Below are 6,303 nucleotides of genomic sequence, written 5' to 3'. Positions count from 1 at the left end.
AGACCGCCTGGGAATACCAGGTGCTGTATGCTCTTTTGCTCATTCACTTAGAAACTGAAATGTTGCAATATGCACAAGTAGTCCTTCATGAAAGGGGCTGGAAGCTGTTTTCATTTTGACGAGAGAGAGCGAGAGAGAGAGTTAGAGAGAGAGATAGAGAGAGAGACCACCTTGCATTGTCAAATGCCAAATCTGTATATGGATAAGTAGCCTATGGTTGTCAACTTATTTCGTTTTGCCAAACCAGCCTGGCAACGCCCGATCTCGTCTGATCTCAGAAGCTAAGCAGGGTCGGGCCTGGTTAGTACTTGGATGGCATTGTGCTCTGCATGCGTGAGTTTCAATCTCGTCGGCGAGTCATCTTTGTGACAGGCCTTATGAAATTGAAATTATTTTGTCCCTGAACTGTTACTGCTCCTTTTTAGTGTCCGCCTCCCCCACTGCCTTTCCAACAACTCTTTGAATCCTTCTTCAGCTCCTGATAATGTTCCTTTTCACAATTGTGTCTGTTGTCACCTGCTTTTTTCCTTTTTTTGTGAAATGGAAGGATCTTTCACTGCCGTGGGCCTAGTGCCGTGGGCCTAGTGCTGTGAATGTTGAGGTGGCAGAGTGGTTAAGGCGATGGACTGCTAATCCATTGTGCTCTGCACGCGTGAGTTCGAATCTCATCCTCGTCGGTGAGTCATCTTTATGACATGTCCGCCTTATGAAATTGAAATTCTTCCGTCCATAAACCCTTAGTTCTCCTACTTAGTGTCCATCCACTGCCTTTCCAACAACTCTTTGATTCCTTCCTCTGCTCCTGATAATGTTCCTTTTTACAATTGTGCCTGTTGTCACCTGCTTTTTTCCTTTTTTTGTGAAATGGAAGGATCTTCCACTGCCGTGGGCCCAGTGCTGTAAACGACAAAGTGGCCGAGTATTTAAGGCGATGGACTGCTAATCCATTGTGCTCTGCATGCGTGAGTTCGAATCTCATCCTCGTCGACAAGTTGTGCTTATGACATGTTCGCTTTATGAAATTGAAATTCTTCCGTCCCTGAACCCTTAGTTCTCCTACCTAGTGTCCCTCCACTGCATTTCCAACAGCTTTTTTATTCCTTCCTCTGCTCCTGATAATGTTCCTTTTCACAATTGTGCCGGTTGTCACCTGCTTTTTTCCTTTTTTTGTGAAATGGAAGGATCTTTCACTGCCGTGGGCCCAGTGCTGTAAACAACGAGGTGGCCGAGTGGTTAAGGCGATGGACTGCTAATCCATTGTGCTCTGCACGCATGAGTTCGTATCTCATCCTCGTTGGTGAGTGATTTTTATGACATGTCCGCCTTATGAAATTGAAATTCTTCCGTCCCTGAACCCTTAGTTCTCCTACTTAGTGTCCATCCACTGCCTTTCCAACAACTCTTTGAATCCTTCTTCAGCTCCTGATAATGTTCCTTTTCACAATTGTGCCTGTTGTCACCTGCTTTTTTCCTTTTTTTGTGAAATGGAAGGATCTTTCACTGCCGTGGGCCTAGAGTGCCGTGGGCCTAGTGCTGTGTATGACGAGGTGGCCGAGTGGTTAAGGCGATGGACTGCTAATCCATTGTGCTCTGCACGCGTGAGTTCGAATCTCATCCTCGTCGGTGAGTCGTCTTTATGACATGTCCGCCTTATGAAATTGAAATTCTTCCGTCCCATAACCCTTAGTTCTCCTACTTAGTGTCCATCCACTGCCTTTCCAACAACTCTTTGATTCCTTCCTCTGCTCCTGATAATGTTCCTTTTTACAATTGTGCCTGTTGTCACCTGCTTTTTTCCTTTTTTTGTGAAATGGAAGGATCTTTCACTGCCGTGGGCCCGGTGCTGTAAACAACGAGGTGGCTGAGTGGTTAAGGCGATGGACTGCTAATCCATTGTGCTCTGCACGCGTGGGTTCGTATCTCATCCTCGTCAGTGAGTCATCTTTATGACATGTCCGCCTTATGAAATTGAAATTCTTCCGTCCCTGAACCCTTAGTTCTCCTACTTAGTGTCCATCCACTGCCTTTCCAAAAACGCTTTGAATCCTTCTTCAGCTCCTGATAATGTTCCTTTTTACAAATGTGCCGGTTGTCACCTGCTTTTTTCCTTTTTTTGTGAAATGGAAGGATCTTTACTGCCGTGGGCCCAGTGCTGTAAATGACGAGGTGGCCGAGTGGTTAAGGCGATGGACTGCTAGTCCATTGTGCTCTGCACGCGTGAGTTCGAATCTCATCCTCGTCGGCAAGTTGTTCTTATGAAATGTTCGCTTTATGAAATTGAAATTCTTCCGTCCCTGAACCCTTAGTTCTCCTACTTAGTGTCCATCCACTGCATTTCCAACAACTTTTTGATTCCTTCCTCTGCTCCTGATAATGTTCCTTTTCACAATTGTGCCGGTTGTCACCTGCTTTTTTCCTTTTTTTGTGAAATGGAAGGATCTTTCACTGCCGTGGGCCCAGCGCTGTAAACGAAGAGGTGGCCGAGTGGTTAAGGCGATGGACTGCTAATCCATTGTGCTCTGCATGCGTGAGTTTCAATCTCGTCGGCGAGTCATCTTTGTGACAGGCCTTATGAAATTGAAATTCTGTTGTCCCTGAACTGTTACTGCTCCTTTTTAGTGTCCGCCTCCCCCACTGCCTTTCCAACAACTCTTTAATCCTTCTTCAGCTCCTGATAATGTTCCTTTTCACAATTGTGCCTGTTGTCACCTGCTTTTTTCCTTTTTTTGTGAAACGGAAGGATCTTTCACTGCCGTGGGCCTAGTGCCGTGGGCCTAGTGCTGTGAATGACGAGGTGGCCGAGTGGTTAAGGCGATGGACTGCTAATCCATTGTGCTCTGCACGCGTGAGTTCGAATCTCATCCTCGTTGGTGAGTCATCTTTATGACATGTCCGCCTTATGAAATTGAAATTCTTCCGTCCCTAAACCCTTAGTTCTCCTACTTAGTGTCCATCCACTGCCTTTCCAACAACTCTTTGATTCCTTCCTCTGCTCCTGATAATGTTCCTTTTTACAATTGTGCCTGTTGTCACCTGCTTTTTTCCTTTTTTTGTGAAATGGAAGGATCTTCCACTGCCGTGGGCCCAGTGCTGTAAACGACAAAGTGGCCGAGTATTTAAGGCGATGGACTGCTAATCCATTGTGCTCTGCATGCGTGAGTTCGAATCTCATCCTCGTCGACAAGTTGTGCTTATGACATGTCCGCCTTATGAAATTGAAATTCTTCCGTCCCATAACCCTTAGTTCTCCTACTTAGTGTCCATCCACTGCCTTTCCAACAACTCTTTGATTCCTTCCTCTGCTCCTGATAATGTTCCTTTTTACAATTGTGCCTGTTGTCACCTGCTTTTTTCCTTTTTTTGTGAAATGGAAGGATCTTTCACTGCCGTGGGCCCGGTGCTGTAAACAACGAGGTGGCCGAGTGGTTAAGGCGATGGACTGCTAATCCATTGTGCTCTGCACGCGTGGGTTCGTATCTCATCCTCGTCAGTGAGTCATCTTTATGACATGTCCGCCTTATGAAATTGAAATTCTTCCGTCCCTGAACCCTTAGTTCTCCTACTTAGTGTCCATCCACTGCCTTTCCAAAAACGCTTTGAATCCTTCTTCAGCTCCTGATAATGTTCCTTTTTACAAATGTGCCGGTTGTCACCTGCTTTTTTCCTTTTTTTGTGAAATGGAAGGATCTTTACTGCCGTGGGCCCAGTGCTGTAAATGACGAGGTGGCCGAGTGGTTAAGGCGATGGACTGCTAGTCCATTGTGCTCTACACGCGTGAGTTCGAATCTCGTCGGCAAGTTGTTCTTATAAAATGTTCGCTTTATGAAATTGAAATTCTTCCGTCCCTGAACCCTTAGTTCTCTTACTTAGTGTCCCTCCACTGCATTTCCAACAACTTTTTGATTCCTTCCTCTGCTCCTGATAATGTTCCTTTTCACAATTGTGCCGGTTGTCACCTGCTTTTTTCCTTTTTTTGTGAAATGGAAGGATCTTTCACTGCCGTGGGCCCAGCGCTGTAAACGAAGAGGTGGCCGAGTGGTTAAGGCGATGGACTGCTAATCCATTGTGCTCTGCATGCGTGAGTTTCAATCTCGTCGGCGAGTCATCTTTGTGACAGGCCTTATGAAATTGAAATTCTGTTGTCCCTGAACTGTTACTGCTCCTGTTACTCCTGACAAAGTGGCCGAGTATTTAAGGCGATGGACTGCTAATCCATTGTGCTCTGCATGCGTGAGTTCGAATCTCATCCTCGTCGACAAGTTGTGCTTATGACATGTTCGCTTTATGAAATTGAAATTCTTCCGTCCCTGAACCCTTAGTTCTCCTACTTAGTGTCCATCCACTGCCTTTCCAACAACTCTTTGTTTCCTTCCTCTGTTCCTGATAATGTTCCTTTTTACAATTGTGCCTGTTGTCACCTGCTTTTTTCCTTTTTTTGTGAAATGGAAGGATCTTCCACTGCCGTGGGCCCAGTGCTGTAAACGACAAAGTGGCCGAGTATTTAAGGCGATGGACTGCTAATCCATTGTGCTCTGCATGCGTGAGTTCGAATCTCATCCTCGTCGACAAGTTGTGCTTATGACATGTTCGCTTTATGAAATTGAAATTCTTCCGTCCCTGAACCCTTAGTTCTCCTACTTAGTGTCCATCCACTGCCTTTCCAAAAACTCTTTGAATCCTTCTTCAGCTCCTGATAATGTTCCTTTTTACAAATGTGCCGGTTGTCACCTGCTTTTTTCCTTTTTTTGTGAAATGGAAGGATCTTTCACTGCCGTGGGCCTAGTGCCGTGGGCCTAGTGCCGTGAATGACGAGGTGGCCGAGTGGTTAAGGCGATGGACTGCTAATCCATTGTGCTCTGCACGCGTGAGTTCGAATCTCATCCTCGTCGGTGAGTCATCTTTATGACATGTCCGCCTTATGAAATTGAAATTCTTCCGTCCCTAAACCCTTAGTTCTCCTACTTAGTGTCCATCCACTGCCTTTCCAACAACTCTTTGATTCCTTCCTCTGCTCCTGATAATGTTCCTTTTTACAATTGTGCCTGTTGTCACCTGCTTTTTTCCTTTTTTTGTGAAATGGAAGGATCTTTCACTGCCGTGGGCCCGGTGCTGTAAACAACGAGGTGGCCGAGTGGTTAAGGCGATGGACTGCTAATCCATTGTGCTCTGCACGCGTGGGTTCGTATCTCATCCTCGTCAATGAGTCATCTTTATGACATGTCGGCCTTATGAAATTGAAATTCTTCCGTCCCTGAACCCTTAGTTCTCCTACTTAGTGCCCATCCACTGCCTTTCTAACAACTCTTTGAATCCTTCTTCAGCTCCTGATAATGTTCCTTTTCACAATTGTGCCTGTTGTCACCTGCTTTTTTCCTTTTTTTGTGAAATGGAAGGATCTTCCACTGCCGTGGGCCCAGTGCTGTAAACGACAAAGTGGCCGAGTATTTAAGGCGATGGACTGCTAATCCATTGTGCTCTGCATGCGTGAGTTCGAATCTCATCCTCGTCGACAAGTTGTGCTTATGACATGTTCGCTTTATGAAATTGAAATTCTTCCGTCCCTGAACCCTTAGTTCTCCTACCTAGTGTCCCTCCACTGCATTTCCAACAGCATTTTTATTCCTTCCTCTGCTCCTGATAATGTTCCTTTTCACAATTGTGCCGGTTGTCACCTGCTTTTTTCCTTTTTTTGTGAAATGGAAGGATCTTTCACTGCCGTGGGCCCAGTGCTGTAAACAACGAGGTGGCCGAGTAGTTAAGGCGATGGACTGCTAATCCATTGTGCTCTGCACGCATGAGTTCGTATCTCATCCTCGTTGGTGAGTGATCTTTATGACATGTCCGCCTTATGAAATTGAAATTCTTCCGTCCCTGAACCCTTAGTTCTCCTACTTAGTGTCCATCCACTGCCTTTCCAAAAACTCTTTGAATCCTTCTTCAGCTCCTGATAATGTTCCTTTTTACAAATGTGCCGGTTGTCACCTGCTTTTTTCCTTTTTTTGTGAAATGGAAGGATCTTTCACTGCCGTGGGCCTAGTGCCGTGGGCCTAGTGCTGTGAATGACGAGGTGGCCGAGTGGTTAAGGCGATGGACTGCTAATCCATTGTGCTCTGCACGCGTGAGTTCGAATCTCATCCTCGTCGGTGAGTCATCTTTATGACATGTCCGCCTTATGAAATTGAAATTCTTCCGTCCCTAAACCCTTAGTTCTCCTACTTAGTGTCCATCCACTGCCTTTCCAACAACTCTTTGATTCCTTCCTCTGCTCCTGATAATGTTCCTTTTTACAATTGTGCCTGTTGT

At 45.8% G+C, this 6,303-nt stretch overlaps 11 non-coding genes and 1 pseudogene across 11 annotated transcripts; all 12 read left to right on the top strand.

Annotated features, from left to right (window-relative positions):
* The window catches only part of LOC146288955 (5S ribosomal RNA), a 119-nt pseudogene extending 87 nt beyond the window's left edge, over positions 1–32 (top strand).
* Positions 33–595: 563 nt separating this feature from the next.
* Positions 596–677, top strand: trnas-gcu (transfer RNA serine (anticodon GCU)). Its single transcript has one exon. It is a non-coding gene; the product is annotated as a tRNA-Ser (tRNA).
* A 538-nt stretch (positions 678–1,215) lies between these two features.
* On the top strand, positions 1,216–1,297 carry trnas-gcu (transfer RNA serine (anticodon GCU)). Its single transcript has one exon. It is a non-coding gene; the product is annotated as a tRNA-Ser (tRNA).
* A 244-nt stretch (positions 1,298–1,541) lies between these two features.
* trnas-gcu (transfer RNA serine (anticodon GCU)) lies at positions 1,542–1,623 on the top strand. The gene has a single exon. It is a non-coding gene; the product is annotated as a tRNA-Ser (tRNA).
* Positions 1,624–1,851: 228 nt separating this feature from the next.
* trnas-gcu (transfer RNA serine (anticodon GCU)) lies at positions 1,852–1,933 on the top strand. Its single transcript has one exon. It is a non-coding gene; the product is annotated as a tRNA-Ser (tRNA).
* Positions 1,934–2,160: 227 nt separating this feature from the next.
* Positions 2,161–2,242, top strand: trnas-gcu (transfer RNA serine (anticodon GCU)). Its single transcript has one exon. It is a non-coding gene; the product is annotated as a tRNA-Ser (tRNA).
* Positions 2,243–2,788: 546 nt separating this feature from the next.
* trnas-gcu (transfer RNA serine (anticodon GCU)) lies at positions 2,789–2,870 on the top strand. The gene has a single exon. It is a non-coding gene; the product is annotated as a tRNA-Ser (tRNA).
* Positions 2,871–3,408: 538 nt separating this feature from the next.
* Positions 3,409–3,490, top strand: trnas-gcu (transfer RNA serine (anticodon GCU)). The gene has a single exon. It is a non-coding gene; the product is annotated as a tRNA-Ser (tRNA).
* A 1,317-nt stretch (positions 3,491–4,807) lies between these two features.
* trnas-gcu (transfer RNA serine (anticodon GCU)) lies at positions 4,808–4,889 on the top strand. Its single transcript has one exon. It is a non-coding gene; the product is annotated as a tRNA-Ser (tRNA).
* Positions 4,890–5,117: 228 nt separating this feature from the next.
* trnas-gcu (transfer RNA serine (anticodon GCU)) lies at positions 5,118–5,199 on the top strand. The gene has a single exon. It is a non-coding gene; the product is annotated as a tRNA-Ser (tRNA).
* A 538-nt stretch (positions 5,200–5,737) lies between these two features.
* On the top strand, positions 5,738–5,819 carry trnas-gcu (transfer RNA serine (anticodon GCU)). The gene has a single exon. It is a non-coding gene; the product is annotated as a tRNA-Ser (tRNA).
* Positions 5,820–6,061: 242 nt separating this feature from the next.
* Positions 6,062–6,143, top strand: trnas-gcu (transfer RNA serine (anticodon GCU)). The gene has a single exon. It is a non-coding gene; the product is annotated as a tRNA-Ser (tRNA).
* The last annotated feature ends 160 nt before the right edge of the window (positions 6,144–6,303 follow it).

Source organism: Hypomesus nipponensis, chromosome 5 (assembly GCF_054491055.1).
Source record: "Hypomesus nipponensis isolate SF chromosome 5, ASM5449105v1, whole genome shotgun sequence".
Classification (NCBI taxonomy): Eukaryota; Metazoa; Chordata; class Actinopteri; order Osmeriformes; family Osmeridae; genus Hypomesus; species Hypomesus nipponensis.
This window is presented reverse-complemented; position numbering and strand designations above follow the sequence as displayed.